The sequence below is a fragment of the Amblyomma mixtum genome, chromosome 7 (genome assembly GCF_055824585.1).
Source record: "Amblyomma mixtum isolate Tamu chromosome 7, ASM5582458v1, whole genome shotgun sequence".
Classification (NCBI taxonomy): Eukaryota; Metazoa; Arthropoda; class Arachnida; order Ixodida; family Ixodidae; genus Amblyomma; species Amblyomma mixtum.
The window spans coordinates 92,286,430-92,309,171 of record NC_143018.1 but is presented as its reverse complement, the minus strand read 5'-3'; the positions used below and the strand labels follow the sequence as shown (position 1 = coordinate 92,309,171).

General features: G+C 44.7%; 1 long non-coding RNA gene across 1 annotated transcript; it reads right to left on the bottom strand.

Annotated features, from left to right (window-relative positions):
* Nucleotides 1-287: 287 nt before the first annotated feature.
* Nucleotides 288-6,662, bottom strand: LOC149336844 (uncharacterized). The gene is made up of 4 exons (XR_016284339.1): nt 6,317-6,662; nt 2,973-3,100; nt 918-1,140; nt 288-350 (listed from the first exon to the last, which is right to left on the bottom strand). It is a non-coding gene; the product is annotated as an uncharacterized LOC149336844 (long non-coding RNA).
* Between the last annotated feature and the right edge of the window lie 16,080 nt (nt 6,663-22,742).

The window sequence follows — 22,742 nt, the reverse complement described above, 5'->3', positions numbered from 1 at the left end:
GACAACAGGATTGCTTCGTCAGGCGGCGCCCACATGCAGTTTGGTAAAATTCGGCAAGAACTCACAGGGGTCTCTCAAATTTGAGCACGGTAGTATGTACGTAGCAGCATGCAAATAAGTATTACATGATTCATGTTCTTGAGAAGCACGAAGAGCAAGTATGTATTGAAAGAACAAAAAAAAATGCTCACATTTGCCTAAGAGCAACCTTAGCTTTATTAGTAGACAAAAGAAGCGAATGAGTCGCACTGGAGGCCCCTCGCGTCATAGCGTGCATCTTTTCTCAGAAAGTCGAATATCTTTCATTGCCTTGATGGCAGCTTGAATCCATTTGTGTGTAGCGACAGTGCCTGAAGATTAAGGGAGAAAAATTATATATTTATTATGATATACACTGCTACAATGATCCCATTGCAAAGACAACTAGCAAATGCTGCTATTTGCATTAAAGGAGGATGGCTAATGTGACAGCACCCATGAATGCCAACACTGAATCAGATCTCTTAGGCCTCAACACTTTTAAAATACCGAGCTTCACAGCACATGGCTGCCAAATACCAACAGCCTTATTTCTAAAGCATGAAAGCTGAGCATTCATGAAAATTTGTTAACTCCTGGCTAGTTTTTCTGCTCATGCACTGCCCCATTGGTCTCAGAACCTCGCCATTTAAGCTATTTATACTGTCCCTCACATGAGCTACAAACTATTCCCATCAATTAACCTCTTCTACACAAACCTTCACATGATGACATACCTACAGTGAATTGGTCACTAGCTTCCATCCCATACATTTGTTATTACCCTTTGTTTTGTGCTTCCTAATAAACCACTAACAAATCCTGAGTTGCAATTCTCGAATACACTGACGGAGTGAATATATACTTCTGTGCTAAATCCAGCTAAAACCAGTAATCACCTGTGAGTGCATCCATTTTCACTTGCGTGAGTGTCTTCTGTAGAGCCTTTTCCTTGCCTTCCAATATCCTTCTCCTGAGCAGCTGCCAATGAAGCTGCGCTGTACCACTGCTTCTCTTCACCACACAGTTGTGGTGGCCCGCTTCAGAAATACTGCATCCTTCTGGATTCCGTCCAGAGTTTGTACACAGCCTTTTCAATCTCGAAGCAATAAATGAATGCACCTGCAGGAAACAGAACACAGGAATAAAATTTCTATGCTATAGTCACAGCCAGGAATGAGGCGTTAATTGCGGGTTTAACGTCAAAGCGACTCAGGCTTTGAGGAACACCGCAGTGAAGGGCTCCAGAAATTTTGGCCACCTCAGGTTCTTTAATGTGCACATACATCGCAGAGTACACGGGCCTCTAGATTTTGCCTCCATCGACATTACACCGGCGCGGCCCAGATCGAATTGCATTTGTTGATTGCATAGTGTCATATGGTAATATGCTTTCATGCCTGTTGAAGCATGCAAGTCAGAAATCATGTAGTTGTTTAAAATGAACACAAAACTTACGCCCTCACAATGATGGTGTCATGCAATAGTAGTAGGTTCCGATGTAAGAAAGAAGTGAAAACGGTAATTGTGTACTTTGCCTTTTTATAACGTTAACTGCACAAATCATTTAGGAAAATGATTTCATGCTGATGAAAATCACAGATTAGTGTGTGTAATAGCAAATATTCAAAAATAAAAATAGTATGCAACAGTAGGATCACTGCCTGTATATCACAAAAGAGGCTGGGCTTGCTAAGAGCAATTCTGTAATTCCAGCTTTTCCACATGCCCTTGACACAACACTGAAATGTGCAATACCCAAAAAATTTAAATGTGATAAAGAAGGAAGTGTAACACACACTGACGACTCACTAGTAGACAGAGGAAGTAGAAATAGTAATGCAATAACCAGCACTAAAACGCACTAGCCTTCATAACAAAACATGATGCAATTAGTCACATCAAGATGCAGAGCCATGCCAGACAAGCCAGTTTCTTAGAATGGCAAAAGCACCACTACACTCTAGTATTTCCAAAAAGGTGCGCATGTTACAAGCCAAGTGCTTCTTTATTGCTATGCTATTTTTCACTATGACCATTGCTGCTAAGTGCATGAGAAAAAGAGGGTAACATTTCGCATTTTACCTCTTTGTTGTTTGGTTTGCTTTTCTTTGTACTTGGCTCCTTTCTATTTCTGAGTATATACAGTGCAACCCATATAATGTGGAAAACTGATAATGTAAACAGTTGTTAGTGCAGCATGCATTCATGTCTTATATCCTATTCTTTTCGAGTTGTTTAGCCATGCCATCAGGTAGCAAGCCAAAAATCTGAGTCAACCAGGTCGCTACAATCTCCTAGACAAATATATGTGAATTAGAGCAAGTATACTCACCGAAATGGCAAAAATCTTAAGGTTTACAGTTAAATTACTATTAATGCCTTTCATATTTTGCTCCTCAAGTGAAATCAGATGCCTTCGCTGGGAAGGTCTCTGAGGATCAATAACTTTGTGTGGGCTAGTCGGTTAAGCATCATTGTAAGAGGCAGCGCAAAAGAAACCAGGATGCTGAACTACCAGTTGGTACTTCAGCGCTCGTCCTTTGGTATACGTGTCTTCCCTTTCATCCTGGTTTCTTTTGCGCAGCCTCTTACAATGGGTCTCTGAGGAGTGTCATGTGACACTGGCGTTACAGTAGAAGAATGAAAGTTATCCTACGGCTACAACTGTTTAGGAGGAGTGCTATGTGACACAGGTATTACAGTAGAAGGATAACAAGGCTGTCCTCCTGCTGTAATATCGCCTTAAAATGCTGCTCTGTAGCCCGCCACTTCAAATCCAGAATCAAAGTTGCAGTATTGGATGACGCCTTATTGAGAAGAAACACACATATACTATTTCAAAGGCAAATGCCAACATATGCCGTCAACACTGGTTCAAAGCACACTGGTGCAACACACTGATCTCAACACAGAGTTCTAGAAAAACGCACTTTAGAAAACTCAGTACTTACATGTGTTCTGCAATACACGTTGAACGGGCACAGACAAGGAAGACAGCCCCACAGTTGGACAGCGGAGACTTCCTTTTCAGTGACAGCTCTTTTCAGACCTCTTCACCATTGGACAGCAGGCACTTCACCTGCATAACATCATAATTTGAATTTCACCTGTGCAATCTATGGAAGATGACGTACCCACAATGACTGTGTTAATGGGTAAGAATTCGTACTGCCAGTTTCACACAAACACAAAGCAATGTTTAAACAGACAAAAGTTACCTTGCTCACACTTGAATCCACAATAAGCTCTGCACTGTTTAGGGTTCTTCAGAAATAATTAATCTGAAAGGGCTGTTAGAAAAGGCTGCAAAGTGCTCGAGCCTATTTTTGGACTGGTTATTCTTCAACATCTAACAATGATTTTTCTTCACGGTCGCCTGCCACTAAAAGCACTTTACGGCTACACTAATGATCGAACAGGCAGTTTTCTCATTGGGGAAGCCGCATCACTCCTCTATTTACGCGAATACGCGTTCATACAGCCTGTTACTGGATGTGGCTTTTTGAGCCTGTAAGACACCACTGCAAGGCGATTGCACCGACAGTTCAGCCTTGGAGGACGACGTATTCAGTCTGCCTTTGACTCCAACGCGATTAACCGCCCGCCACAGTGGCCAGTAGCGCGTATCGCTTGGTTTGGTTTGGTTTATTGGGGTTTAACGTCCCGAACTATAAGGGACGCCGTAGTGAAGGGCTCCGGAAATTTCGACCACCTGGGGTCTTTAACGTGCCCTGACATCGCACAGTGCACAGGCCTCTAGAATTCGCCTCCATCAAAATTCGGCCGCCGCGGCCGGTATCGAACCCGCGTCTATCGGGTCCGGCAGCCGAGCGCCGCAACCACTGAGCCACCGCGGCGGGTCTGGTGCCGGACAGTCCGCTGCAGCGAACACGACTCGATGTCGTATCGAGCAGAGTATAGGCACCCTGCGCATCTAACTCCAGCGCGACGCGCGCGCCACTGGCCGCGGCGCGCGCGTCCCTGTCAGGAAGGCGGGGGCAGCCCGACAGCTCCTGCTGTGTTGCGCGCGCTGTCGCGAAGCAGTTGTGCGCCTCCTTCCCGAACAGAAAATGGCACTTAACAACAGCAGGACACATTGCTGTGTTGTAGGATGCAATAATACATATATAAATTCGCCTCGGACAAGGTTTTATGGATTTCCAACGCGACGTTGAGAAACGGCCCACCCTTCGCGATGGGCAACACGCGCGCGCGGTTTCTGGTCAAACAATGGTCAAACCCGTGCGGAAGACGCTTACTTGACACATATGCATTACCTCCTAGACAGGTTTTTGACCCATGGCAAATTCAGCAGACTCGGAGAAATGCTACTGGGAATCCTTCCCGCTTCTTGCATCCACGATTTCCGGTCATTGACTTGGCTGTCAATAATATGTGGGCTTAAAAAGCCACGCCGAAACTCCCCGCAGTCACACCTTGCGAAGACGCCCAAATTTTGCGCTGCAAAGAATCGTTTACCTTAGTTCCAGCTACGCGCAGAATCCTTGCTCGCTACCACTGCGCCTTGTTGTCCAGCGTCTTTTTCGACAGTAAAGGCACGATTTCAGCAGCAACGGCAACATGTTTCTGATAATTCTTTGCCTCCACGTCTGAACGACTGGGTGATAATTTAATACAATAATCACATATCCTAATGTCGAAGAGTAAGGGTACTTTTACTAAATGCGTAGAAATTAAACAAACCTTGCAATGAAATTTCGTTTTTTGAGCACACGCTCAAATTTGTGCAAGAATCCTGCATGAAATAGCCGGGATACTTCTTTTTTGCAGAATCCCAGTCAAAAAGTTTTATGTTTTCTGCGGGAGTTTCAGTGCGCACAGGCGCTTCGCTGCAGCTTGCATTCTCTTCTGCTTGCAAAAGCTCGTTCATTTGACATCTCACATCACCAAAATACTGACGCACGTGTTGTAGCGATAATGGCCTGGCAGTTGCTGAAAAAGAGAAAATATGAGTGGCGGATTACGCAATGGGCACATCATTTCAAGGCGTAGTTTGAACAGGGTATTCCCCATCGAACACCGAAGGTACGGCAAACGAGAATGTTATGAAGTCAGGTTTGCGCCGTTCGCTCAAAAACTGGAGTTTTCTAATTACCTTCAATGTTGTGCCGCCTGGCCGTCTTTGAAAGTTTAGGGTAAGCCTTTGTAATGCAGGAACACCCCAAGCTTGCGGGCGGCTCGTTTTGGAGAGCGTTTCACACCGCTCCACAAACACGGTAGCGGCTGCAGCGTGTTTACATTTGCCTGCCTTGCAACTGCAGCTCGCGGCTACAAGCTGTCCACTGAAAGATAGCTACATAAAAAATAAATTGAGTGAGAGTGCAGCGCTGACAGGAATTACATAAAAAATATTTATAAGCGTTAATTTGATCGTTTTCGGTGGCGCAGTGATCCTAGTCTGCGCAATGCACCGGGCTGCTACTTCGCTCCCGTCGCACGACACCACCTCTTTCACAGTGTGTACATGGCCTGCTTCAAAAAGCTTCGTTCCTTTCCTGACGTTCGCTCCTCGAAATAATTTCTCAGCCTCATGAATGAATAGGTCAAAATCCCGCCTCTACGAACAGCGGCAGCCGCTAGCAGACGCCATCCCTTCGCTGTCGCGGGGCGAGCCTTGCTGACAGGGACGAGGAACTGGCCGCGCGGGGGAGCTGAACGCAGCCTCGACGGTGGCGGTGCCTGGCGGGTGCAGGGTGCCTATATCAAATTCCGAGCCCTGACGCGTACTCGCGTAGCGCAGTATGCAGCGCCAGAGACCGAATGACGCGCACTATGGGCCACCGAGGCGGGCAGCTATGGGTTAGCTGCGTCGAATGCAGAGCGAACACAGCATACCCCTAGAGCTCGACAGCAGGTTTAATCGTCTCGCATAGGTGTGTTCAAAGCTTACGAAGCCACTTCAAGAAATTGTATCGACGAGTGCACGCGCAGCACATAATGCAACGCTAAACAGGTCAAGTTGCGTGCACTATCGTCAAACCGCTGCGAGCGGATAGCGACGAAAAACATGCGTGCAGGCAGCAGTGCACAACCACGTCGAACAATGATTTTAGCTTATTTTCACGGCGTTCGCGTCGCAACGGATACACTGTGAACACAGACAGGCCAGCTAGTTATAGTGACTCAATGTAGAGTGCATTTTGCCACCGCAGAAATAACCGTGCACAATGGCGGCAGCGCCTCATCTCTTCCGTTTCTTCTCGCCTTAGTGCTAGGTGGTTAATTTGCGTGGTGGCAAATTGCGCGCATTCCTGCGCATTATTACAGGTCTTACCTGAAAACGAAGACTCGACGCCTTCCAGTAACCGCTTTCTTCTTTTGTAAGGCGGTTCCGGTAGATAAAAGACGCAGCAGCTTCCATCGGTGAAGTCCAACGTGCTGTCATGACGAAAAGCCAGCAGGGTTCCCGGCGCGGTCGCTTTTTCACGAAGCACAAGAAGGGCTGGAAATTGTACTGCCAGCGGTGCCAAAAGCTACGATCACAAGTCAAACCAAACACGAGTTTGAAGCAGCGATTTTGAAATAAATACAACACAAAACATGCCCCAACGAGCGAGCGGCGAGCACAAACGGCAGCACGCCGGAACGACCCACGTGGTCGCGTGGTGCCCGGATGTGTTCGTCTTGTCACGTGACCTGCCAGCCTGCGCTCTCGATTTGAACGGCGTTAGCAAGTCCGCGGCGCGGGCGCAAGGTACATATGCTGTATATTGGTTTCTCAATAGGTGTGTTGAATACTGGTCTCACGAGGCATTCCAACAGCCTGTATGCTTATACTCTATGGTCCAATCAAGATGATGCCATTTTATTTCATGCGTTTGCCTCCTTTTTGTTGTAATAGTCTTTAGTTACCCTCGTGTACATACGTGTGAATGCTCCCTTTGTGAGCAAATGTGTACGGCCCCTTATAACCCACACCTGTAAAAATCCCCAATTGGATTGACATCTTCAATCGTAATAAATATCAGGTTTTTCAGGGAAGACTCGAAAATTTTCAAAGATAGGCTTTTTGGGGTAAAAATATGGCTTTTGCGGCACATTATTACCAGTATCGCTGGACACCGGGAAGCCGGTTAATTGTCTTAGGTAGTAAGCTGGTAAACTAATTTCTAACTTTTTAACTATCAGAGATAGGCAATTCGTTGCAATTAGAGATTTGTAGCCGGTCGTTAGTAGTAGCCATATCAGTTTTTAGAATTTCTAAAACGCGATTACACTCGCTGCTGTGGCTCGACAAAATTTGGCTGCATCGTGCGAAAATACATTCGGTTTCGAAAGCATGCAGGCAAAGCAAGCCCTCCAGTGCATGTAACTAGTCGAAAAAGCCAAATTTTGTCGAGCCGCAGCCCCAAGGGTAATCGCGTTTTCCAAATTCTAAAATCTGATATGGCTATTACGACCAGCTACAAATCTCTGATTGCAACTAGGCGCCTAACTCTACTGATTAAAATGTTATTTATTAAAATTAGTAAACCAGCTTACTGAAGACAATTTACCGGCTTTCTGTTGTCCGCCAACACTGGTGATAGCACAAACCATATTTTTACCCCAAAAAGCCTATTTTTGAAAATTTTTGAAGGTGATTGCTGAAACGCCCGGTATTCAGGTAATGCTGCCTCCGCACCATTATGCTGTCACATTTATGAATCAGTAACTCAAGTGAGCTCTCCCTTACATTGTGCAATTTAATTCCAACCTAAGGATAGTTTCATACCACATTTCTCACTTGGTACCAAAAAAGAATACTGTGTTCAGTTGTACGTTAAATTTTACACTGCGAAGCGACCTCATGAGCAGTGTTTTTCCGAGTCACAACCTACAACCAACTTCAACATCATGACCTCTCCCATAGCAGATATAATATGAATAAAGGCTGTTCAGCTGAAATGGGAATCGTTTGAGCTGTTGTTGCGGTTGGTTCTAAAATTTGTGAGAAATCTGTTGTAAATTTAATTTTTGTTGCTAAAGTTTTAATTCACTTGTAGTCAATTAAATTTATATTGGGTCATATCAGTCAATAACATATTGACTTTTTAATGAGTCGTGAGAAATGGGCTGTAAATGGAATTTTTGTTGCTTGAGTTTTAATTCACTTGAAGTCAATTAAATTTATATTGGGTCATATCAGTCAAGAACTTATTGACTTTTTAATGACATAGTGAGAAATCGATGTAAATTAATTTTTTGTTGCTTGAGTTTTAATTCACTTGTAGTCAATTAAATTTATATTGGGTCATACCAGTCAAGAACATATTGACTTTTTATAGACCAAAGTAATTAGGATTTGAGTATTAATAGACTTTTTATTGACTCAATAAATACTCTATAAACAGTTAATTGCATCTCAATGTTCATTTTTGTAAGGGTGGTCTACGTTTTCCAGCGCCATTGTACTCATTTCACAATGCCTGCGTTTTCAGTGATAGCTAATGAAATACCGGTGCTCTTATCAGAGTTTTGGCGAGGCCCTGTACGTTCATTTGGGTCGCACATGTATTTAGTAATCCATGATTACCACATACCTAAAACAGTCTAGAAGGGTTGCGATATTATGAAAGAAAACTGCTCACTGCATCCGATTATCTAAGGCATACACGTTGATGATCGTTCACGATTCATCATGCAGCCGAAAATCACAACATATAAAGCGTCCATCTGTGTCCACCTGGCACATAAAGTGAAACAGAAAGGCTCTTTTGAAGAGCAGAAAGCGGTAAACCGCTGAAATGCCGACCAAGTGCGACACAGAGAAATTGTAATCTGTCAAAAAGGGTCGCAGTGCCACCTCTGTATCTAATTCACTTTCTATCTTAGTGTCCTGAACGACAACAATGTCTGTCGACTGCCCGAAAACAATCGGTAAAACTGTACCTGGCCGGAGTTAAGTTTTGCGACAATCGCTGGATGTTCGCCATGGTGACCAACGTGCACTTGAGTCAACCACACGCGATGTCTGGCGCCAGTCTGAAGGCGCAACCTCTATAGAGTTGGCACCCTTTCTCCTTGCCCTGGAGCGTCGAGATTTCTTGCTCTTTGACTTCCGACAGCGGGACTTGTACTTGGCAGGCACGGTGCTTCGAGCCAGAACTCGTCGCACGCCAGGCATCGAGGCCCCACTTGGACATGGCACGTGCACACTGCAGTTGCCATCAGCAAGCGAACTGCCAGGCTGGCAATCAGCTGCCTGTATGGTATGTCCGACAATGGCATCAGGAATTCCAGCAGGGCAGGCACTCCACGCCGCCGCCCCTCCCCCCCCCCCCCCCTTTTTTTGTTGCGAAAGCAATACTACGCCAGATCTAACCGCTCGTCGCGTGGTCCGTGGACCCCCCTGCTTTCAAAAACTAATTGGCCGACGTCGCTGCCAAACCACCACCCCTTTTTATTGCGAAAGCACTACTACGCCAGATCTAACCGCTCGTCGCATGGTCCGTGGACCCCCCTGCTTTCAAAAACTAATTGGGCAACATGGGTGGCACATTCTTTACCGTTGGCTGGGATACAAGCAGCCACCGACCAGTGCAATGGTGCATCATTTAACCGCTGCGCCACTGGGATGGCAGTGGTATGAAGACTCACCGCACTTATGAATGTTAAGTATAGAATGAGCAATTCTGCATTTATGGACAATAAACCCACTACAGCTCTCGCGTAATACCCTTAAGGCGAAGCTTAAGTCTCCTCTCCAACTGAAGAATGAATGCCTGCTTTCGCACATCTACTTGGTTTAACTACGTTAAACCCCTACCATTTTTTTCCTCCTGCTCACATACATCGCAGATGCGCGTGCGAAGAGTGTCGTCATTGACGCTGTGTATTACTATTGTGTGTTCCGCCATGCACTGGCGCTCCACATCTGCCGACAGCTGATCCGTGAAGGCTGGGTAGGCTCCCCTTGCACATCGGGAAGTTACCCGACACTGTGTCAGTAGTCAATAATCCCATGGGTGCAACGTTTTTCGTGGTGAAATGCTTTTTCAAAGTGTCGTCCATGCCATCGCTGCTACTGCGGAACTTATCAGCACACAATACTATGGGCGCAACACCAAGCCATCATGCCGAGCAGCACGATAGTGACAGCCTGTTAAATTGCCAGTCGTTGTTGCTGTTGTTGCCTCTGAGGCAATGGCACATACCCACGGTGGGGGATTGGCCAGGGCTTGCTGCGGATCAGACTAGAAGAAAAATTCATCCAGGCTTATCACAAGCTGCTCATAAGTAAAAAGTGAGGAATCTGGGAAAACGAATAATGAATTTTGAGAAATTTTGAGGACTTTGCTTTGGATGTCGTCGTATTCTCTCTTTCCATCCGCGCCCAACGGATCCAGAAAATATCGCTATCACAATGCCCTCTTCAGGTGGCTTAAGCGGCCCCATAATTTTATTCGCTGAAATCGTTCTTTCCCTGCACTGGTGCTCACAAGCAGCGCACGAATAAGTAAATATTTACGACTTTTTGACCGTTGCTGCTAATTCTGGAGTCCAAGTTCCACACCCACCGCCTGTACACCAGAAATAAGAAAAAAAAAGAACAGCGGACTATACACGAGAGGTTACTATGATAAAGATGCCCTGAAAAAGTTCGCTGTATGTAGCTGTCAAACACTTGATGGCCGCCTCCCCCCCTTCCCCCTTAATAAATTATTTGTCCGGACACGAGCCACGGAGTCGAGATTAGCTGTAATTAATTTGTGTGCGCGCGCTATTGTGCGAGCTCATTAATTGTCTCCATGGTAATTCGAGAACTCTTTCTGTTCGCTGGTCTCCGCTCGTACTTCTGCCCCTCTTTCAGCGAGAAAACCACGCCTCTTTTATCTCGACTGTGTTGAACACCGACAGCTAAGTTCGGCTTCTTCAGCCGACCTTCGTGATTCGTCAAGCATTATGAATAAAGATTACTAGGAATTTGTCGCAATACCTTAATTAGCCAGTACACTATATCTGGGTGGCTAACACCCATTTTGTGCTGTTATTAGCTTCAGATAAATGGCCTTGATATTCTATTCGAGCACACTGTATCGACAGCATTCATGGAATAATGCCGGTTTGTATTCATTCTCGCGGCCCATTGTTCAGCGTGTTGTGTTTGAATTTTCTGCAGGCGATTGCTTTGCCGATTCCTTAACTATGGAACCTCCGGCTATTTCGCTCAATAACCAATAGTGGACAGTACGGTTCACCAGATAAAAACTCCTCGTCAATCGCTCAAGGAAGGGTTCTCGCACGCCAACCCCAATCCGCTTAATTTCTTTATTTTCTTAAGCACGCCTTTGCGAGAGTTCCTAGTTATGCCGCTGAGTGGTGTGTATAGTTCTCGGTAAAAAAACAAGATTACTAGTCTGCGTAGAAGAACCTTGAGATGGAATAAACGTCATAAAAATAAATAATTACCCAGTGGGAACGTTAATTACTAGTGTCGCTTGTAATTAGTGATTCCAAAGAAATTAAAACAAGCAAGATTTCCTGCCTGTTGAGCAAACGCGCAGAGTTACGTAATCGCACACGCGCTTACAGACGCCTACAACGTCCCACGCCCTTGCGAGTGGTCTTGTCACAGTCCGTGGGCGCTCTGCGCATTGATAAATGCAGTGCGGAGTATTAATTGAGATTCTTTAAGGTCTGAGTACTCGCCATCAGCCACACGAGGCTAACATCTTGTTACTTCTTGTTCACAGTTCACGCGGCAGATTACTCAACTGCATTGTTATTGGCGTCATCACTAGTTATTGTCCTTCAAGTTAGTCTGGCGGCTTTTGCTTTTCTCTGAGCTTTATAACTTAGCCGTCAACCACATAGATATTTCCGAGCGCGCTTAACACTTTTTATTACTTTTATCATTATGGTACTCCAGTTAAACCGGGGTATATCAAGCACGGGCCAGAGAGAGGATGAAATATATGTAAATGAATAAATAAAAAAATTCAGGGTAGCACTTTGTTGACCTAGAGTGCGGTGAGGCGAAAGCCTTAAGCGCGGTGTAGCTGCTTGTGTCACTGATGTGTTGTTAAGATCTTAAGCTTCGAAGCAATTAACTAAACTCATTCCCACTTACTTGGAGCATCACTAAACGATCCCTTTAAGTGGTTGCTTGGTTACTAGCCAAAGTACACTTGACCCCGATTGAAATTCGCGCACTGTGACGGCACGACCGTTTCGTCCAATTCAAAAGCCTGACATTTCTGTCGACAACTCCTGCTTACAACGATGAGGCATTAAAGCCTTCCACCTCAATAAATGTGCCGAGAAATAAATACGCATCAACTTCTGCGCTGCAGATTAGCGTACGAGTATTGGAAATGTCAGGAGACTTTTTATTTCACACAACGAATTCTTGAAAGAGGGAAAGAGAAACAACTTTATTTCGACACAGCATTACGCGTTGAGAATATCTTTCGCCAGGGCCACCAAACCCAGCTGGTCCGTCCGCTCATCCCAGGCTGGCCTTCACATTTTGGCTGTGTCGTCAATCTGCATTCCTTTTATTCTATAGCGATACACTAGTCAGTGCGAAATTTTACGGTTTCAATTTTTATATGGCTAAAGGACATCCGCACACACAAAAAAAAGAGAAATACGCTGTTTTGTGTTCCTTCTTTGCGTTTGCGTTTCTTTCCACTGGTTTACCAGCTGTACCCTTCCACCATCATGCAATGCAAGTACAGCCTTTGCAGGAAGGGTACGGCCCAGTTCGAAGAGTTTTCTTCTAACGCGTGCAATCAGTGGCACTCCGAGAATCCTTTAACTGCCGACGGTAAAGAAGGATTTTCACGGGCAATTGTGCAAAACGAGAGACATGACGTGGCCTACAGGCAGACCCGGCTTCCTGCATATTTTTGAGAACGGTTATAAGTTTGTCTTAAGCCCAGAGCTATCTCAATACGAATAAGACGGTGGTTAAGTTATTTTGTACTATTTAATCAACTATGTATATCGTGACAAGCCGCATAATTCACGTGGCTGAGCGGTTGCTTTTTCTGGCGCGCTGAAGCCGTGTATGCCTACCGGTTTCATTCAGCAAAGCCTCCCAAATCCACATTGTCGACAAAAACTCCGAAGAACTGGCTCTTCAGAGTTAGGGCATACAGTTTGCAGCAATTTTCAGCGGAAAAAAAGTAAGAGTGCTGCAAACACCCTATTTATAAGCAGCAAACCAAAATAATGAAGAAGATAAAAAAGCACAATAGAAGGGCGCTGTTGTTGTTGACCTCGTACAATAGCACGCGCCATTGTACGAGGCCAACAACAACAACAAGGACGCTGCTTAAACACACACCTTTGAAGCTACTGCTTGAATCGACGCGGAAGAAAATTTGTACCAGCAAAACGTGTCCGCACCCACTCTTCGAAGAATCGCACTGCAGGCTTTCGGTTCTTCCCACTCGGTGGCGGCGGCGGCGACTGAGGTAATGAGACTGTAGTTTGTTCTCTATCCATTGTATACCTACGCTCCCTCTTGGTAGCTCCCGAATTACACGAGTTCTTTGTACTGAACTCAGGGTATGTTGCCTCGCTTTCTACAGAGGGCTTAGTGTCTTTGAACAGTGCCTTGGGAAGAAACAGCGAATCCGCCTTGTCTTCATCGTCGGGAGCTTCGTAGGTGCTGGGCAGGTGGATTTAGCCAGAGCTGAGGCGGTTTTGTTCACAGCGTCTGAATCCGCTTGGCGTATTTTGTACGAAAGAATTATAAGAGTGCACTCCTGCTTTCTTGTTTTATCAAGATTTTTTTATGTATATCATGGACTGCTCTGTCCCTTCACCAGAGTGCGATAAGCAATCTTGATAGTAACCGTTAAGCCTTTGCTTTTGTTTTAAATCTTATCACGTTTTTCGAATCGTTTTTTTTTTTGTTATTCTAAGCGTAAAAGAAAGACACCAGAAGGCTAGCGAGGGCGCCAATAATAAAGTCAGTAGGGACACTTAAGAGTGCTTACGCATCAGAAGACGTAAACCCATCCGTTCCCTTCGTGAGCGTAGTCGTCGTGAGCTGCTGCGTGATGTAAACCGATGCCACGCAGCTGGCAATTCTACCTCTGCATGGCTCTACTCTACTTCATGGCACTGTCAGTGCACGTTAAAGAACCCCAGGTGGTCGAAATTTCCGGAGCCCTCCACTACGGCGTCCCTCATAGCCTGGGTCGATTTGAGATGTTAAACCCCCGTAAACCAAACCAAACCAAGCCACACACACACGCGCACACGCGCGCACACACACACGCGCGCATACACGCGCACACGTACAGACACGTGCACGACCGCGCACACACACGCACTCAGGCACACGCGCACGCGCGCGCACACACACACACGCACACACACACACAGGCAGGTTTTTCGCTCAATGAGGCAAGTAAGGCTTGCTCCTTAAAACAAATAAAAAGTTTGCAGACACACAGGTGACACGCTGGATGCCACCCAAGCGCTGCCATACGGCTAGAATGGAATGCTATATAGCTTTCTCAGAAACCTTGCAGTTATAGAAAAATTCGTGCCAGTCCGGGCTTCGAACCCGGGACAAACGCTTCACCGGAGTGGTCGCTCTACCAGCTGGGCTGACTGGAACGGCAAGCTTATGGTAGGGAGGTAGCGATATCATCAATTACAAATCTGCTCCATCTTGCGGGATTCCCCTAAACCTTTGACCAACACTGTTCTGACTTCGAGTTATTGATCACTTCGCTTTCGCCCTACCGTATGCTTGTCGTCCCGGTGAGCTCATTTGGTAGAGCGACTGCTCCGACGAAGCAGTGGTCCCTGGTTCTGGCCCCGGACGAGAATAAATTTTTCTTTAACTGCGAAGTTTCTGAGAAAGCTGTATAGCTTTCCTTCGTAGCCGTATGGCTGCGATTGGGTGGGTTACAATGAGTAGTTACTCCATTATTAGCATCATGTATTGGTGTTTTCTGCGGCGTATACATATCCAACACTTCTGCGCAAAATCATTTTTGAGCGGAAAATCGTTTATGGACGCAGTTCTTTCATATAATGTAAGATCTTGCTATAAAAGTCAATATATCCGCAGATAACCCGACGCCAGTCTTTTTTGTGCTATTAACGTTCTTGCCATCGTCAAAAACATCCCTCTTTGGTTATCTATGTCAGTCTTCACTGTTCAATGTGATCGATGGAAACGCTTTAAAATAAAGATTTTGCTATCTATCAGAAGAATGGACCATTACCTTCAGTATTTCCATGACAGTGTATTACATTTTTCCAGTTTTCTAACTTTATCCCTGAGAATGTTGAACATGGCTTCTCGGCACGGCATCAGGCTTGAACGCGTCCTAGATGTTTGGTCTAGGAACGAAAGGGACGAATTGGTGGCTCGAATTAATTTAATAAAGTGACTGTCGCTCGTGCTCAACCACTTGTTCAAGAAGTTGGTCTCAATAACATTGCTGACAATATGTGTTCCCGGGAATGCCGATCAAGGCGATACCGGAAACTGGCTGGTATATATTGATATCATGTTACTCAGAATTGAACTTCGGTCTGCTTTTTAGTAATGAAAATGTAGAGGTCGCCAGTTGAGATTTATTAAGAAAGAAGATGCAGCATTGCACATATTCTCGCTCATGAGAGAATGGTTAGTAATCCATGCGAAATGCTGCATTACGAACAAAAAAATCCTAAGACCGGAACTTAAGGATATCGGCTCAAACATAGGTGATTACGCCCCTGATGCACTTAAAAAAAACCCTTTCTAACTTGTTTTAGGCATGTAAATATGCTTCAATGTCGTTTTGAACCCACTTAACGATACGGATTATTATTTTTTTAAAGTTGTTTTGACCAGGCGAACTGTATGTTCTGACCATTCCGAAAAAAAAATAGTTCTGGCCGCAATCAGAGTTGTAAAGTGTCAATTCGCTGACGTGGACCAGTATTTACAGACCAATTACGATATTATCTTGCGTAAACACGCTCTTTGAAAACTTAATAGCTAAGAGAATGAGAGATTTCATGGAGAAATATAACATACTTACGCCTAGCCAACATGGTTTCCGTAAGCATTATTCCACCGCTACAGCAGTACTTTCAGTAGCAGAGATTGTTAACAGTGCGTTAAACAATAATCAGGTTGCCATAGGTGTAATTCTAGACATAAAAAAAAGGTTTTGACTCCGTAGATCATAATATTCTCTTACTAAAATTAGAACGTTGTGGTTTTCGTGGGATAGCCATTGATTTGTTCAGAAGTTATCTAACAAATCGAACTCAGTATGTAGAAATAAATGGTTACCAATTTTCATTAGGAAAAGTTACAATAGAAGTGCCGCAGGGCTCGGTCCTCGGCCCTATCTTCTTTTCGTTATTTATAAATTACTACACCGGTTTCGTACTATACGCCGATGATACAGCTCTTATTATAACGCACAAGTCTTTAAAAGAAGCAGAAACAATCGCAAATAATGAACAGGAGACTACAATGCGGTGGTTTAAAATGAACAAGCTTTTGCTTAACACCAAAAAAACTAAATTTGTAGTTTTCGCCTCTAGCAGAAGACAGGGGCCTAAAACATGTGCACTACAGGTCGGAGGAATACCCATTGAAAAGGTGAAAACCTTCAAGTACTCAGGAATAACATTAGAATAATCTCTAAGTTTGGCTGATCACATAGAAACATTATGTAAAAAATTAACCTTTGCATGCGAAACATTAATTAAAGCTAGAAAGCATTTCAGCATTGATACATTGCGTGTAGTCTATTTCAGTATATTCCATTGTTATCTTACATGCTGCATCCAGTCATGGGGCTACACTTACTCATCGTACCTCGCACCGCTTATTACTCTTCAGAAAAGAGCATTAAGGATAATAGCGTCAGCACCTTGGCACTCATCATCAGATCCACTCTTCAGAGACCTCAACATCATGCGTTTTCGTATAATTCGCGATTACAAAACAGCACTCTTAGTGAGCACTATTATAAAAGCGGATATACCGTACAATTCTTTCATTCCGAAGCTTCCTTCAAGTCACACTAGACACGCTGACAACAATAACCTCAATTTACCTACAACAAACAATGTATACTGACATAGAAGCATAGCATTTGTCAGCGCTAAAGTTTGGAATATCATCCCATTCAGCATTAAGTCCATCTCGAACATTGCACCTGCTCTAAAAAAGTACGTGCTATCAGAACAATACACCTCCCCTTACTGTTGGATTGATTATTTTTTGCATTATATTAATTGTATGTTTTGTATGTTCCGCCTTGTTCAACTGCCTAGATTTATAGCCTGTTTGTAATGGATCCGAAACTAGCCAGTGGCTAAGGATCCAGATGCCTCATTCACCGTGAACTTTGTATATATTTTCTGTGTAATAAACTCTTACTTTTTGGGCACAAGTTCACCCTCCTCTTCCACGCGCAGCCCTCCCTCATCTTTCCCTCTCTCCCATGTTTAAATCAGCCGTGCACGGTATCGCCTTTCAACGGCAGTCAGGCGAGACTCTCGCCTAGCTCCGATCATGCATCACGCGCCGCACGCAAAGTATAGCCCGCCGAAATCAAGACATTCAGGTTTTCGACAGAAACATGCAAAAACCGCAGGCGATAAATTCCCACTTTTTCCGACCCCGGAGCCAGGCAGGGCTGTTGAAAACAGCTCCGAGTACAGCACACCAGGGCCCGGCCAGGGGGGGGGGGGGGGGGGGGGGGGGGGGAATTTTCCTTGTGTCACACTGCCGACGCCACTCTACAAAAACAGCGCAGTGTTCATACTGGCAAAGAAACACACTTGCTCGATACCCCAAGACAACTCAAATGCAAGTACACGCAATTTTTTTTTTTCGTAGTGTGTACGATGTTGATTTCCACCTTTGGTCCGTTTGATATAATCCGCTTGTTCACGCAAAGCTTTTCCGGTCGACTCCTTTTGTGGCATGCAATGCTTCCACCGCGAGAACAGTCTTGTCTCCTCCAGGCGTGCCCTCGTTGGTCTGGGCGAATCCATCGACCGTAAACTCACTCGGCGTACTTCAGCGCGGATGGAGCCCTGCGATCGTATCGATCGGCTTCGCTGGCGTCGAGCGCCCGCTGTAAAGCTTCTCAGGCACATCGCTCTGTTTGCATGCGACGGGATTCCGTATTAAAAACGTGTGTTCGATGAATAACTTGCCTTTTGTGAAAACGCGCATACTATGCTCACCTAGTAGCAGCTCTGTATTGATTCGAAGAGGGCCACGTGTCAAGAAATTTTTCCTTGTTTTGCATGAGGAAGAGCAAAAAACAAACTTCGCATTCGCAGCCTTTCATCTTGCCAGTAAATAGTTTTAGTACAGTGTGAACTTGTGGTCCATGTACCACTTGTAATACTTATACATTTTTAATATGCCAACACGCAGAACAGGATGCTCAAGAGTCATCAGCTACATTATGGACACTACGAGGTTAACCTTCGATGAATGTTTTTTCTGGATATGCTGCGCTATTAGTAGTCAGCGCTGCTGTGCCTTGCGCTGTTTAGCTCAAAGCAGAGCGTGCATTTTTGCACTAGATTTATGGGTATGTAATTTTTATACGTGCCTGGATAAATTTTAACTTTAGCGGCTTTGCTGGTGACTTCAACTCAATGTTAGTTCCCATGACAACTGCGGTGGTTGAACTTAGCCCAGTTTGTCGCTCATCTACACGGAATTGCGAAAACACTTGGAGTTTATTTACTCCATCATAACTCGACACATGTGTAATCACTAATCGAGCTGGCCACCTACAAAAGAGAGGGGCTCATTTAGGGGCTTCATATGTTCTATGTGTTCCAGGTGCAAGTGGCATTATCGCTGCTGCCCCCGCCGCTGCTGCCCCCGCCGCTACGATTCGTCGACTATAAGCGCTTTGGCGGCGAGTTTTCGGCAGTGTAAATGAAAAGCCATAAATAGACGATAGCCAGGGACAAAGAATATTAGGCTGGCGTACGTGACGTCGTCACATGCGATGGGAATTTGCTTGAGCATTTAGGCATTGACCGCTTTGCTCATTTTACGCACTGTTAAGGCCTATGAGGTGGGAGATTGTTAGAGAGGCCGAAGCATCAATGTTAAGCGCAAAAAACTGTTGTTCTGAAGAAAGTCACTTAATATTTGGCGCATGAGGCACCAAGATCGTGCACGCAAGGAAGGAAGCCTCATAGCTACCTTTTGCTTCAGTTGGGAGTGAGACGCTGCAATATTACACGAAAAACAGCCGCTTACTAACTTGCGTGCGATGCGTCCCAGGCCTTACAGAAACGGTTGTGGGCGTTGAAGTTTGCGTAGCCTATGCACCGCGAACCGAAAAACATGCCTCATAGTATAAAAAAGCGGTAGAAGAAACTTGCAACATCAGAAGAGTTAATTGTCGAGCAACACTCCACAAGATAATAAACTATGGATCTTGGTACTCGGCGGCAATTCCAGTGCTTCAACTTCTAGGCTGAGCTTTGAAATCGCGTTGCTCTGTCGACGGCTAGCCGATTATAGCGGCCAACCCTCTTTCTGCCTAATCGGATTGAAGATCCACGCTGCTGACGACGCTGAAATCGTCGCCTTGGGCAGCTCTCTGCCTAGAGATCTGAGGATGGCAGTGTGAGCCGCTTTAGGTCGCTGTCAAGATGAAGTGCCCCTTCAGAGAGCCCGATCTCTTGGAAGGTCAGTGGACAAGTACTACCGGTTTTTTCTGAAAGGCGCAAAACCCTTACCGAAGCACTCCTTGCCTGCTACATAGAGTCAAGTCGCTTTGCGGTTTTTCACCCAACAGACTTCGCATAGATAAACGCCCACTTTCGACTTTTTTCAATGCTTGCTGAACTACAACTACACTCTAAACACGAACATGCCTGGAGTAAAAGTTAGTAAGCTGTCCTCTATCGCACTGCCTTACATAAAAGGGAGTGTGCTGACAGCTTACTTCGTTTCGACTCTCTTCTGTTTAGAGGGTCCTTTAAGAGAGAAGCAACAGAAGGTCGATAACAATAATGCCATGGTTTTTAGTTGGGATTTGAACGGACAGTGAGCACAAATATACGTGAACCTGTATCACTAGATTATTGCGTTCTAATAACAAAGGCGCAGACTTAAGCAATCTTTTTTCCTAGAAAAGATAAAAAATTGAAGCATACGTGCCGCCACCCCCGGCCGATTTCGCAAGGAAGCTGCAATGTGTGAAGAGAGATTTTAGCACGGAATCCTGAGGCTGCGCAGCACCTTTACTCACTTTCAAACAGTGTTCAATGCGCTCTTTTTTTTTTTTTGATCTTCACTTCACGAGGATGCATCGAGTGCCAACGAAATGTTTAAATCTAATTTTTACGTCAAGAACTGTCTGTTTTGCATCCAGACAAACATAAATATCATCACAAAAAGCAACAGAATGGATTTTTACAGAGAAAAAGTAAGATAAATTGGTCGTCTGATTTCCCTCTGGTTTTAAAAACAAAAATAAACATTTAAAATATTGACTGAAGCTAACGTTTAGAGAGGTACCGAAAGGAAGACCCTCGTTTATTATCAACAAAATATGTACCCTCTTCTTTCCACGCAAGTGGTCGAGTAAAATAATATGTTTTGCTATTAACAAACTTTTATTACGGTTATTCTACTCACAAACCGTGCTAATGCAGAGACAGCCCTTCGAATGTGGTGTTTATAAGCCAATATGGTAGATAGTTTCAGTGGCGATGAACTCGAAGGAGAGCCTTGATTAAAGGGCAAGCTAATTAAATCTAGGTAGCGGTGATGAGAAGAAGTTATAATTCAGTGTCAATGCATGAGATTAAGAAGTCTTCAAGGAGAGGTTGCCCGTAGCTGGCACAGGACAGGATTAATTAGACAGATATGGAGGAGACTCCAGGCAGGCTGATGATGATTATGATGATGATAATGCATGTCTTTATGAATTTCTTTCGTTGCCACTCTCTGTGGTAGGAGTGATGCGAATTATGTGTTTTTTTATTTCCCATAGCGGACGAAACTATGTCGATTGCCACAGGGTTTCTTTAAAACTTCCTAGTTCAACACGGCTAAAGCGTCTATTAGAACTGTGCACAATGGCCAGAAAGGCTGGAAACTGTTCGCAGGTTGTGTTCGTGTCTGAGATATTTTTCTGAGCTGCTGTAGAGACACTGAATATATAGCCATTAGCTTACTGGACGCCCATTACGGGTCGCATCAGCCTGTAATGCTCTGCCGACATGGAGGACGTCGCCCAGTCGAGGAAAATTCAACCTTTGGCGTTCAGAGGGCGCCTAGAAGCCCGAAGAAAACTGTGATGTGAAGAAGCGAAATTAAAGTCACTGAACTCTGTGATGAATACTATCAGTATTTCTTCTCCAGGGCAGTTTGGAGAACTGAAGCCTGTTGTTTGGAGTTTTCTCTGCGGATTCCGAAAATGTGCTGCACGAGTTTGAACGACGGTTGTCTCGAAGGAAAGGAGAAAGACAAAAGCCATATGCCTGACAAAAAATTGCGCAAGCAATTTTTTTTTAAATCTTTACAGAAGCTCAAACGAAAACATTTCACGGAAGTCTGTCTGCTTGGGAAATTAATTTAGGAGAAAGATTACTGGCGCCAACCAAGTTAAGTTTTGGAAGAACACGACGTTTCGGGACCGGCTCGGTCCCTTCTTCATGGTGTGACTACGGGTGAGGCGCAGCTTGGCTTTTTAAGCCAAGCTTGGAAGCTGCGCCTCGCCCGTAGTCACACCATGAAGAAGGGACCGAGCCGGTCCCGAAACGTCGTGTTTTTAAAGCGAAAGCCGTTAATACCTCATACTGTTGTTAGCAGCCGTGTCGGCAGATGTGTCCGCGTATCGACGTCATGCTTAAAAAGAAACTGCGTCGAGGCTGGGAATCAAACCAGGGCCTCTGGCATTCGAAGCGGAGACGCAGCGGAGACGCGAAGCGGAGACGAAGGCTCAAGGTATGAGCATGAATAAAGGCGCATCTAGTGAATGCGCGGGTTTCATAAATAAGATAAAAGGAATAAAAAATAAAATAAGGAAAGAAAAATAAAAAACAACAAAAGTAAGGAAAGAAACAAAATAACACGAAGAAATATTTTAAAAATAAATAAAAAGCAAACAGCGCGCCAGGAAAAGCTTTCGCCTTGCAGCACTTTAGAGAGCCAAAGTGCCCCCTGAATTTTTAAGAGTAAGTTAGTTGGCGTCAGTAAATCTCTCTTATATTTACAAAAGATACATAGGATTCTCGCTGAGAAAAAACTGTCTTAAAAATGCGCTCTTTTTTCTCATCAGCGTTGAGTCTGACGTCAAAGAAAACCCTGATAAAGCGTAAGGCATCGTTTATATCACTTGTAGTGCCGTTTCTAAAGCGATAGCATTAAGAGACTGAAATGAAAAAACTGTGGGACCATTTATGAAATTATCAGTGATATTGCGAGTCCAAATAATTAACAACGGCTGAAGGCAAGTGACGCAGCCAGAGCAAACACCTTCCATTGAGTGCAGGGAAAATCATCTCACCGGAATAGAAGTGGCGTGAATTTCTCGTATTTTCATATATTCGTTGCCGCGAATTAATTATAATTTGAGAAGCATAAGTACCTCATCTACGAAATGGATGACAAAATTTCGTGAAGTAAATTATCAATTATTGTTAAAGTCGTAGAGGATGGGCGAGCAGTGTGCGAAAGAGGCAGAACAAGGATCGCGAACGAAGTTGTTCAGCAATCATTCCGCCGTTTAAAAACAACGAGAAGA